The 13,601-nt window shown below is 42.4% G+C and overlaps 1 protein-coding gene across 1 annotated transcript in view; it reads right to left on the bottom strand.

Moving 5' to 3' along the window:
• Positions 1 to 13,601, bottom strand: part of gabbr2 (gamma-aminobutyric acid (GABA) B receptor, 2) — a 160,321-nt gene that overhangs the window by 114,760 nt on the left and 31,960 nt on the right. The gene's annotated exons all lie outside the window — the stretch shown is intronic.

The following is a 13,601-nucleotide window of genomic DNA, read 5'->3' on the forward strand; positions in this document are numbered from 1 at the left end:
AGCCATTTCACGTCACTATAGCAACCAGAGGAAGAAAGTGTGCGAAAAAGGGAGAAGAGAGAGAAATGAGAGATAGGAGAAATAGAAACAGTGGAGCTTCCTATTGATTGCTACATGAGCTGATGGCTAACGGGTTTTGCTGTTATTCTCTGATTTCCACAGTTTGTAATGATATTCCTATCAGCAGTAAACACTTCCCTCCTCAGTCCTCCATTACTGCCGCTCAATTCTGTTCCTGTGAGGCAGACACATAAACTGACCGACTGACTGAATGGCAGGTTGTGTGTGTGTGTGTGTGTGTGTGTTAGCGTCTTCCAACACACTCCCTCTCATCTTGAGAGTTATTTGACCTTGTTAGCCGTCAGCCGGCAACTGAATGAGATTTCCCTCTGAAGAGCAGCACAGACGAGCCTCCACCGCAGATTGAAAAACATAAAATCGAATGTGGAGGAATGATTCTCCTAACCAGACATGTAGGACCGTGTGTTGTGATCTGATGGTTACTGTATTAGGGGCACGCCAGGTAACGTTGCTGCGGGCTTGACACATTTTTAACAACCTGTGTTCCTCTCTTGTCGGGTCAATTTGTTTTGAGCTGAGGATGATCGTCGCTGAGCCCTAAATTAAGGTCGATGACAGAGACAACCTTGAAAGTCACACGATGAGCTGCTGATACAGCCATCGTCCACACAGCCCTCCAGTCTTGATGTAATCATATGATTTAAGTCATCAGATTATTTTAGTGTGAATGCCCTTTGATTTTTGAAGTAGAAGAACATCTGCTGATGAAATGAAATGAAGGTTCCTCTTTGATGCATGTACGTTCATGCTGGTGGAGAACAATGCTGTAATGTCAGTCAAAAGTGAACTAGATTGCTGATAGGCCTCAGGTGGAATGAGAGGGAGAGGATGTGATTAGACACAGTGGGGATTCCTTATCCTGGCTACACAGCTGAATAAAACAGCAGGCTATTAAAGAAGATATCCCATTTGCATTCTCTTATCATTCATTTCTCTCCAGCTGGCCATAACAAGGATGGTTGGTAGGATGGTGACTCTGATTGGTTACCATGCAACAGAAGAGAAATGTGGGCAACTAAACTTGTCAACATGAGTACAATAGAGCTTGGTGATATTGCAGGTTTAAGCTGATTTATTAAGGAGAGTGACAATGTCGTGTAGGTGGTAAAGAATGGTTATGTTCCTCCCTCTGCAGAAAATGGTTTACAGCATTTCAAAGCAGGGGGTGGGGAGCTTCAGACGGACTCATGTGCTGTTTTTCATCCTGATTAATCTATTACTCATTTGGTCGGTAAAATATCCCATAGCCCAAGAAAACATGTTTAAATTGCCCTTTTTTGTTCACCCAACTTTTCAAAATCTGAATATCCTCAGTTTATTTTGACACAAGACAAATAACAGAAGCAAAGTCTCCATATTAAGAAGCTGTATCTTAACAAATTGTGTCATTATTGTTTGATGAATGACCTAAATGTTTTATCGATTTACAAAATAATTACCAATTATTTTTCTTTCGGTCTACTAAACGATTCATTAACTAACCATTTTAGTTCTAATTATATATCTAATTTTCTCAGATGACTATGGAATCACTCATGTGAAGTTACAGTAAGTAATGAAATATCGCCGATATGAGAAACTCAATCTCTTTCAGGGCGGAAAAAAAAAAGAAGCAAGAAAGCAGCTTCAACGATAGCTAAAATCAAATAGAAAGCTTTCTTTCTTTCCTCACATTCTCTGTTCATCCCGGCTGTTCATTCATCCTCTTATACTTTTACCGGGCACACATGCACAAAATCTGTTGTGGCTGCTCACAGAGCCTTGACCGGTGTGTTGTCATGCCAACAGTGTGACTATCCACACTTTGTGCACGAGATGAGGGAGGAGGCCGCAGCAGGGCCGGTGTGCAATGCTTATATTTAGCCTCTCATTAGGCAGCACACGACCACTCATCAATACTTTTTGCAGTTAAGAAAGACTGTGGAGCTTAATGCCAGATGGACAAAGCAAGATGGACGGGGGGAAGAGGCGTCGGATTATAACGGGACACAAAGAGTAAAGCAGCAAGTCCATGGGGCTGGTGGAAGAAAGGGCAGAAACACGTTGAATAGGTGGAGAGAAAGACCGGAGTGGAGAGGTATCGGCTCACTAATAAAGCAGAAGCAACCCGTATTATAAACCTGCCCTCCATTATTACCCAACAATGGAGCAATTCATGACTGAGATTGATTCAGTGGGTGATGCTCAGCTGCACAGGGTGCCCTGCAGATTAGCCTACAGTCCATCAGTTACGGAAAAAACGCATTTCAATATCAAATCTAAGGCCATTTTGTATCGATTAGTTTGAATGTCTTTTGTCCCTGAATTCAATACATGAGAAGAATGAGAGTTCAAATAGCCTCTCTGTCTAGTGTTTTCTTTTCACTTCCTTCTAAAAGCAGCACTCAAGACTTTATTTATATTTTCAAGGATTTCCCGAGCAGTGAAAGAGACATTTGGGTACAGGCTGTATCTTACATCCCAATTTTCTCAGAGAAATACGCTCAGGCATAAAGGAGACAAATGTAACTGTGCTGACAAACACAGAGGAGGTCCGATGAAGAACTGGTACAATGGCCAAGGCACAGCAGCACTTAACTCCCAAGTTGAGCAGCAAGAAATACTACAGCGTTTTATTTCCCTCTTCCCGAGTCTGAAATCTAATTCCTGGCATTTGGAGGCCATTTGGATCAGATCGATGGGGTTAGCGCCCGTAGTAATCTGTTTGACCGCCTTGGGAGACGGCCAAGGAAACCGTGTGTGTGTGTGTGTGCGCGTGTGTGTGTGAGAGTTGGTGGGGTAAGGGCTGATAGGGGAACAACCTGGCAATGGGAACTCAAGGGAGGCATATAGCCCTGTCTAATGTTGACGATCCATTAACAGAACATATACTTCGGGTGACCTCAATACAATACTCTGCAGTTCATTCACAAACTGGAGTCTGACTGTGAAATACGATTTTATTTGTACAAAAAGTGCTCGACTACTTTCATCATTTAAAAGGATATTTCTGGTGCGACAGATGGCAAACGAGGAGTTTATTTCAAATGCTCCTCAGTCTCCATTACGTTTCCTTCATCGTGACCTTTACACAAAGCCACTGAGATTCATACGTATTGATTCATCATTATATGCTGACATTAGCTTATTGTTAGTGTGTAACTGATAAATTGCACTCAATTAGGCTAAATGTGAAGAAACAGCTGCCCAGAAATGTCAAATGATCTAATGTTCCATATGGTAATTTTCAGACCATTCTATATTTCACATAAAAAGTCTGTAACATATCGGAAAACGACACATCTTTAAAAAGGTCAGCATGCTTCAATGCTCCTTTTTCTGAAAGTAACTTCAAAGCACATCGCAGCAATAGTAAGTACAAAACATCCACAATATGGAAAAGTTTGAGGCAGGTTTTCCGCAAGCTTAACAGCCAGGGAAGATTTCAATTTTTCAAAAGAAAGCTTTATGAATTAAGCTCCTCTGTGCTCCTCTCCGAACAGAATACAATGCAGTGCTTTACAGTCAGAGGAAAACCGACTTAAAACAATCCAGTGAGCCTTCCCTTCCTACACAGGGTCAGCCCGTCAGCAGCGCACTGCAGAGCCGCTCCTTTACTTACAAGGCAATGCAGGTTTCTCAACCCAAATCCTTCACTCTACCCTACTGTGTGTGTGTGTATGTGTATGTGTATGTGTAGTGTGTGTGTGTCGTGTGTGTGTGTGTGTGTGTGATTGTGACAAGAACAAGAGCTGATCAGAGCACCAGGCTGGAGCTAACCATGATGAAATGCCTTGTTAGCGCTGCAAACAGAGGCAGCTGCACCTGTCCCTGGTCTAATGGCAAATTACTGCACCCAAATCAGCAACCTGAGACCCAATGCTGCACACACAGCGAGGGGTGGGGGGGGGGGGCGGGGGGGTGATGGGAGAGCCTGGTGTGATGTCAGACGCAATCTGCTCTTCACACACACTGCGTTTATTCATGACAAGGCCAACAGCACAGGTGATTACCGAGAGCAAAATCCTAAAGGATCTCACCACAGAAAAGGTGCTTTCACAGGTGACGAAGAGATGTGTCGCCTCGCCTCTAAAGATAATGGCTTGTCATTTTACCCAAGGTTTTATACCGTGTATTTATTAGAGCTGTGTGAACATGAAGTGTTCATTACTTCTCTCTATCCAATTAACAGAATCCCCAATAACACACCCTTTGCCTCCCTTCATTTGGAATCATTGTTTACTCAGTATGTTTACTGCGGATACGTGAAGAGAAAAAAAATAGTTGTATAGGAAACCCTAAAATACCTTGATGTAAGTACGTATGACAACCGAGACACACACAAACCAACTGAGAATTGAGAAACACATTCCTTCTCTTGCTTCATGTCTATAACGCATCACTTTCCTATAAAGTATGAAAAACGATAAAGAATAAATACAGCGATACTTCCAGGAGCTAAAGAACATTTGTCAGTGTACAACCCCTGTCAGTTGTACGCACTGCAATGCCGTAATTCATATGTCTGCACTGTCACCATAAACATAGAGTCTCTGCTAGGGCTGTGCAATTAATCGTATTTTAATCGCAATTACGATTTTGGCCTGCCACATTACGAAAATAACATAATCGAAAAAAAAACGATTATTTTGCTTTGCTAGGTTGTGACAGTGCACTGCAACATATTTGATCTAATTTATTTTAGTCTAATTTATTTGTATTTATCATATTTACATATGTTTAGTAGCTTGTTGAAGTGCGCTCCAAAATATTTGTTGATCTTGTTTATTGGTATTTATTATTTTTGATATTATTTATTTAAATGTAAATATAAATGTATCATTTATTAATTTATTTTTGTATTGGTTTTTCAGTGAATTATACGTTCAGGGTAATCAACAGTTAAAAAGATACTGTTCAAATTATTATTTGTGTTTTAAAGTTCAATAAATGGATGTTTTCAAAGTCAATGAATAATCGTATTTAATAATCGTGATATCAATTATTGACCAAAATTAATCGTGATTATGATTTTTGCCATAATCGCACAGCCCTTGCTGAAGCCAACTTCCATGCAGCCTTCCAGCCTTCATACCGTGCAGATTCTGAATCATCTTCTGATATCTGAGCATCCATGCAGCAACAGTGCAGCAGATGTAAAAAGCTGGTCTCCTCTAAAGCAGCTTCTGCATGCACTCCTCGTTGAATTACTTCCACATCTCCAAGTCAGGAGAGGAAATGTGAATGCTGAATCCAGCAATTGCTAAAACATATGCTTGGCATTATAAAGCCCTCAAGAGTTAGCAGGGTGCAGCCGATAGGTCAGATCTAAAGGAGATTATCCCCATGTACAAACCCAACTAATCCTCTAAACTCTGTCATGGCTGTCAATACCAACCAAGAACAAGAGGGGGCTGATGTGTATGCGAATCAGTCTTCAACAGTCTAGGAAAGTTCTCCGTGTTAGTGTGAATGCAATCTAGTCGCAGTTGAATTGATTGTCCCACTAGTATATCAATAGCAATTTGATAAAGAGGGATCCCTTGAGTTCATTGGGTCATTTATCTGTGGAATTAAGGTCAACACTCCCTACTCCCATTGGCACACACAAGATCTTCAAGAAGCTGGAGCTATTTGTTCCCCATCAATAAGCCCCTATTGAGAGGTCCACTGGGGTGTAACATATCCCCCAACATGCCTTTTCTTCCTATTTCTAAATGACCAGAAAGACATGGCTGACAGCTGCTGCACATCCCCAAAGGAGGGGAAGGGAGGAAGAGGAGGTGGGGATCGAGCTGAGTTGCGTATAAAGCTGAGGCTCTTTGCTGTAGCATAAAGACATGCGGGCCCCAGAGTTTACCACGAGAGTGCACGTTGATTGATAGAGAGAAGATGAAGCAAACATTGAGAGCAGGACGCGGTGATTGAGTTGTTTTTTTCAATCTGTTTCCTTCAAATTGCATGCCTGCAACACAGAGGGAAAAGATGGAGAAATTCACCACTTGTCTGGGGAGAGACTGGCCTTTCAAATCCACAGTGACAGACTGAGTTGCTCAGGCTGATGGCAGTTTGCCCTCCATCTCTCCCTCTCTCCCTCTCTCCCTCTCTCCCTCTCGCCCTCTCTCCCTCTCTCCCTCTCGCCTCTCTCTCCCTCTCTCCCTCTCTCCCTCTCGCCCTCTCTCCCTGCAGTCTGGATCTTGTTATTGCGCTCAATCTATCCCTGGCTTTCTCAAGAGCTCAGATGGCCACCAGGATAACCACGATGGCGCGTTGGAAGACCTTTCGGTGGTGACAAGTCTCTTTTTCACATCTTGTCTCTTTTTCACATCTTGTCTCTTTTTCACATCTTGTCTCTTTTTCACATCTTGTCTCTTTTCACATCTTGTCTCTTCCACACGTCTCCTCTTTTGCACATGCATGATTATTCTCAAACCCACACACACGCTAGATCAGGGGTGTCCAACTCAATTTCATCGCGGGCCACATAGGCATTATGGTTGCACTCAAAGGGCCGGTTGTAACTTTGAGACTATATAACTATACATATATAAATATATAACATATATAAAATAATGTATTACATTATTGCCTCTGCATTGGATTATTATCAGATAGGGTATTAACTACGTCTGAAAGCAGAAGTCTAGGGCAAATAATTGCAAGTCTCTTCAGTGAGCATGTCTCTCTCTCTCCTCCCTCTCTCTCTCATGTCAAAAAAAAGAAGTGACATTTAGAAAAAAAAAGGAAATTTCGGAGATAAAAGGCATATTTGAGATGCATTGTGGGACATGTAGTTTATGGACATCGTGCTTCTGTAGATCGGCATGTAATCGTATAATAAACATATTATATTCTTTCAGAGCTCTTGCGGGGCCACATAGAATGAAGTCACGGGCCGGATTTGGCCCCCGGGCCTTGAGTTTGACACCCCTGCGCTCGATGAACTATCATCCATCACCAAATGCATGCCCAAACACAATCATAGACAAATACACACACATGGGCTCACTCGCAAATCCGAGATGAACTCAAATTGGCAAGTGGTACTAAAATCAGGGTGAACACATTGCACCTTTATTAGCAATCTGTGCTGTGCAGGAAGCAGGTGCTGTGGTAAGCCTATTACAGGTTGTTGTGCTTTTGACAAGGCCTGACAACAGCTGGAACATGTTGCGCTAACCAGTGAGGGGGACAGACCAAGGTGTAATCCCACTGAAATGAGCCAATCAGTCCCTGAGGAGACAGTGGGCCGATAGGAGAGGATAACTGGCCTCAGAAGGGATGGATTCAGGTAAAGAAATAACTCCATTTCTAGTGAGGTGTTTCATTTATATGCAACATTTCTTTAACTGAATTGCTGATTTGGTTTGTGTGACTGTCTTATCTATCCTGTCCAACACGGAAGTCAGGGTTTCTAAAGTATTTACATGTTGATTGCAGTTAAACTCCCATTGATTTGGTTGCTTTTCTTATGCTCCAAATATTGCAATGCGAGTCCGCCATTTTGGTCCAGAACTAATATCTCAACAACCAATAGAGAGACTGGCAAAACTTGTGCGGGTATTGGTCGTTCCCGGGAAGATGAAAACAAATGACTTTGGAGATCCCCTGACATTTTCCTCAGCGCACGGCTTTGGGTGAAATGTCTCAAGTAGATGGATAGTGATAAACTTTGTTAGCAGTGTATGTCTCCTTTAAGATAAATTGTTTATAACTTTGGTGATCCCCAACTTTTCAGCTAGCTAGCAGGTCAAAACTGTTTGCTGTTTGGGACCAAACATCAGCCAAACCCGAGACATTCCCATCAGTCCTAGCTGTATTTTTTGTTTAGTCTGCTAAAAGATGAACTGCGCATATTACCTTTATTTAGCTCTTAAGCACCTTTCAAACAATCATGCAGCACAAAGTGTTTCACACAGCAACATTTGTATTTATTTGTTATATAATCTATGATGAACGTCTAAGAACAGAAGAGGTTTAGCAGTTGGTTTATCGGCTAAGCAATAATTGACAGCCTGGTAGAGTGGTGATGTGGACAGAGAGTGGGAAGATGAGAGAGAGAAGAACAGAGCCCATTATCAAGTTAATTGTTTCTTGGCCCTGAAGGTCTTCCACTATATCTCCTATGGATGTCTCCAGTAAAGCAAGGCAGGAAAAAGACAAAAGGGGTTGGACGATGATGATTTGGTCCAGGAGTAAATGAGTAGGACGGGGTCAGAGGGATTCAATTCTTCCTCAATCTACTTGATTTGGGGATTCATGCTATCTCTGCTGCTACAAAATGTACCACGGTCGATTTGACTCAAGGCTTCTCTCCTCATAAAAAATGTTTTCCTCTGTATTATCACTGGCAACCCAACCTCAAATGAACTTTAAAAAAACATTGCTACCCCCTTCAAGGTGCTTGTATTTTTGAGTTTTACACAACTCATATTTCTTGTCAATAAGGGATATAAAAATCTTATGGTCGATAACTTTTTGAAAGTTCCACTTACAGTAGCCATTCCTTCGCTATTTCCCACCTTCACAATCTTTGTAAAAACTCTTCCAGCATAAATATACAAGTCCTGCTGGTCCTGACCTTTGCTTTTCACATTTTAAAGTCCTTCCCTGCACCCTTTATAAGTCCTCTCCAGCCTGTTTACCTCATATAATACAGTCTGATAGAGTGGGGGACCATCAGTCACACAGGTTAGGAGGAAAGGGAGCTGAACATAAATGTTATATTGTATAGGTGAATCATACACAAACTAGAACCGTGACGCCTGCATCCACTCCCGAACTGTGTGGCATGGAATAATGATTATCCCAGAGCTTGGTGTGTGTGTGAGTCTGGGTCTCTCACTTTAGTTAGAGGCTGTGATGTTATATGTAAAGCTAATTATGGCTGATGTGGGAAAAGGGAAGAAACACTGAAAAAAGACTCAAGGGTTACAGAGCCAGTTCAATTTGTTCTCCTGGTTATTCAAAAGGTCAGTTAAACACATTTTGGAAACCAATTATGTACGTTCTTGGAGAGTTACTTGAGAAATGAACCATCCTACACCGTTAAACTTGAAAGCTCTCCAACTAACATGTTGTATCTAATTAAGCTAGTTTGAAGTATGAAAGTGATTCTTTGGGGTTATTTGCAGGACTATTTTCTCGGCCCAGAGTCCAGGCTAGCTGTTTTGCCCCATTTCCTGTTATTATGTTTAACGAACCAGCTGCTGCTTGTAGCCTTACAGTATGTGGAACGGACTGATATTAAAGCAGCATACAGTACGTTATACTTTAAAAAGGTTACAATGAAGCCAAAATACTGTACTCACACATAGAACACAGATTTAAAGAACAAATATAGAGGTCAAATATGTTGACACAAAATCAACTCGTGTGTTGCGGTGACTTCTCCTGTCAGTCAAAATGGTGGGATGTTTTCATTATTTTCCGACGTGTTACACATAATGGGGGTTTATTTTAGATTCAGTTTGACATTGTCTTTTGGAAGGGCACTTTTCCCGCCACGATCATCACACAAGTCACGTCCTGTGCTGGTGCGTTTCGGATGACATTGCCAGTAGGTCTATGGTTATCTAATAAAGGCCATTTAGCGAGTGGGAAAAGGCAGATATCGCTGTTGACATTTAGTCAGGTCTGAAAGGACAAACACTGGCACATTACTCATCCCTTTACAAATTAGAAGGACCATCTATTGACAACTTTTATGACAAGGAAGAGAGGAATGCAGCACCTGTCTTAAATTTCACACAAGACAGATGGGAGTCTGGGAAGTGTACCGCTGGTGGACTGTGGAAGTGTATTGAAAAGAAAAACCTGGCGTATTGGGTGAGTGGGTGCATGGAGGAGGTGTGTGTGTGTTGGTGTGTGTGTTGAGTGGGATAGAGCACAGTTTCAGGCCAGTCTAGGGATTCTTCTGTCCACGCATATCAAATCTTCCTACAGAGGAACAACACCTCACAGGAATCCTGGCCTAAGTCTCTGTTTGGATTTAGGAGTTCTCTTCCATTCTCAAACCCTCTCTCTTCCTCTCTCCATATCCAGTACTTCTGTCTCTATTTCATTCATCATCAACATCATCTTTTCCTCTCCTTCTTTCACCCCTACTTTTTAGTCTGTCCCACAGTTTCACACACTCCTCTTTTCCTCCTTCTGTCAGACATCACTCTTTCCCCCCGTCATTACCCACCTCTCCTCATTCCTTCTCCTTCTCTCCTCTCATCTCTCCCCTCCAGGAGGTTATTAAGGGTCATGGCTATAAGGCTTGCATCATTAACACATCTTCTCTGGATGTCAACATTGCAGTTTTCTGCTCAAGTCCAATTAATTTCTCAGTTAATTAACTAGCCATATTTTCAAAGGACGCTTTGAACGAGTGGGACTGTCAACACTGCAAGCTAATGTGGCTTATCAATCATTAACATTAGCTGAAATTGATTGAATAGTTAGTGACAGGAGAGCACTGAGGATGGGCAAAGCAGCTCTTGAAGCTAAATGGGATAATGACATCCGAGGGAATATTTAAGAGAAGCAGGTACAAAATCTGAACATTTCGGGATGAGAAGTCGGTTGTTTTGTCTTACAAAATGGGGGAAAGTTCGACAATTGTGACCACTGTTTGACAACACAACAACAAAAAACTTCCGATAGTTACTCTGTGTTTGCCTGTCCCTGGACCAACAGTTCTTCACATCAACTGGGAGGTCCACTGCCACCAGCGCACATGCACAAACACCACGTACCCTGGGATTCAATCCACCAGCATATATTTAACCAGGCTGGGGGCCATGCCAACAGTGTCCACAACAACAAATCATCAATCACCACAACCCATGGACACAAACACACACACCACACACCATCCGACCAGGTGGTCGACTCTTGTCTTACAATAGCTCATTTCCGGGCATAATAAACACTCAGTTGAAGGCATTGACAGTGAGTGCTTGTCGTTTCTAATGAATCGCTTATTGACTGCCTGTGTTGAGGTGACTGTAAATACATGTTCAATCAGCAAGAGTCCCCCCCCCCCCCCTCTCTCTCTCTCTTCTCTTCTCACCCTACAGGGTGACGGTAAAGCAGGAATGTGACAGCCGAGCAATCGGACAATACCGTCTCCTTTGAGAAGCTGACGTTCAACACCTGTGTTGCCATAGCTACCGAGAAAGAGAGCGCGAGGGGAGGTGATGGAGAGAAGAGGGAGAGAAGGGGCTAGACTGCAAAGGAAAATTAATTTGTGTACAAGGCCATGTCGCAAAGAAAATTGCATTTTTCCCTCAAAAGGGGACAGAGGGAGAAGCCATTGCAAGTCCCCTGCTTGCATGTATAAAGTGAAGGTGTGCGTGCACGTGTGTTCATGTGCGTGTGCGTGTGCGTGTGCGTGTGTGTGTGCGTGTGTGTGGGTGTGTGGTGTGTGTGTCTACAGCCAGCCAGATGCCATCTCAGTGATTTGGTGTGCAGAAGTGTTGCAGGATGTCAGAAGGCTCTTCATTACAGCAGCTCTTAAATAAAACAGACGGAAAGGCTTAAAAACGAGATGTGGAATATACACACTAATGCAAAAAAAAAGAGAAGTTAAGAGAAATAACACTCATGAAGCTTTTGTGTCTGTGTGTGCGTTACGTCGCTTGCAAACAAACAAAACACATGTGAACGAGCCCCCTCTGCATACCAGCCTCCGACACACACAAACAGGAAATGAGGGGAAAGATTTCTCTCTTTGTGGGATGACGAGTCGTCAGAATTCCACGGCTCTCTAAGTAGGTCATGCAGCCTTTTTAGAGTTCCACTCCTCCCCACGCTGCATCAAAAATGCCATTCTCCCTGCTAGCAGCTTCCCAGGCCGGCTAAAGCACATCTTAGTGATTCTAATCCCATCAAAGGTGGTTCTGCTGGTATGTAAACACAACGTGGGATAGACAATGCCTTCTCTGGCTGTAACATTCATGACCGCTCTTAATGATTTGAGAATGATCATGTGGTTATAATGCAGCAATCCACTTAGGTGTTGATAGTGGGGTGTGATGAGTAATGTTTGGCTCAAGTTTGGTTAAAAGAAAAGCACACTACCAAAGCTAGGCTGGTTGGAGATGCTCTCTCTAGAGATACTCTCCACTGTCAGATGAGTTGAATGGGGGAGGAACAAAGTGGACGGAAGGTGAGATAAGCACTGGCATGCCTACAGACGATGGAGGAGCAATGGAGAGAGCTTTAGAAATGTTATGTTAAAAGGAAGAGAAATGTTTCCCATATCTTTTTATTATTTGCAGTTTTAAAATGTAAGATTATCCTGCATCTTATAATTAAATCAATGACATTACAAATAATTGTTACTGTGAAATGCTTTAAATTATTTGCCTTGTGTATGCATAAAAGAGTCATGTTTAAATATGAAGAGCCATTTGAACTGTGCTTTGGCATATGACAGCTTTGCTTTATGTCAACCCAAACTTCTCCTCCTCGCTGTAAGGTTTTGAGTTCATCCATGGATGAATAATTAAGTAGATCACAATAATAGTCTGCGTCTTACATCCCAATCTCTGACCACTGACAACCCGTGGGACGAGTGACAGTCATCGCCAGTGACTCTTTGTGATTGCATCACCTATCACGGTGCTCCTGTGTGTGCGCCTGAATAATTTAGGATTGAGCAAAGTACCCGTTCCAAATGACATGCAAGAAAACCACACACACAAGAAAGCCCTGAATGCACCATGAATATTACATAACGCTTATCAATTTATCCAGTCTATTTAGAATTCTCTCCAGTGCTTGGCATATCTTCCGCCATCTGAAATGTTAGACTTTTAGCCAAAAGCCATTCTTATAGCCTGCCTTATTATTCATTACCCGATGATCCTTATTGATTTTGTGGAGCTGGTTGGGATCCAGCAGAAGAAGAGACTTCTATCTCTTGTCATTTGAGAGAGACACTCTTTGGCTGGCCTGTTGACCATAACTGAGTAAATCAAAGCTACCTCTGGGCTCGGAGTAAATACTCACCAATTTAGCTCTGATTCATGCACTCAGGACACATACTGTAGCCATACAAAAGCAAAGAATAAATTGCAAACTTCTCTACACTTACTGATAAGTTCAGCCCTGAAAGATAGATTATTTTGAAGTAAAGCAAGGAAAACTCACACCTGCCACAGTTCGAGCAGAAACAATCACTGTCTTCCTGTCAAAGTTAGAATGAAGAACTGAAGACAACTTTATTTCGATGCTTTCCTCTGGGAATGCATATCTGTCAGAATGGTACAATGTAATATTAATGAAGACCACAAACTATATCAATAAGAATGGACTATAGAGGATAGCCTTTAAGGCAGGTCTGCAGCCAGTATTGAACCCCAACTCATAAATAAATCAACTAGCCACCCTCAGTTTCTCAACCAAGAGAGTCTGCAGAGGCTGAGTATCAAAGAGACAGCAGAGATGCTGGTGAGTGTGTATGTGAGGTGAGGCAGGGAGGAGAGAAACATATTCTGAACTGATGTGTCACTGACGGGCAGTCAGCACACACACATGGTCCCCACGGC

This window comes from Trematomus bernacchii, unplaced genomic scaffold (genome assembly GCF_902827165.1).
Source record: "Trematomus bernacchii unplaced genomic scaffold, fTreBer1.1, whole genome shotgun sequence".
In the NCBI taxonomy this organism is placed as follows: domain Eukaryota; kingdom Metazoa; phylum Chordata; class Actinopteri; order Perciformes; family Nototheniidae; genus Trematomus; species Trematomus bernacchii.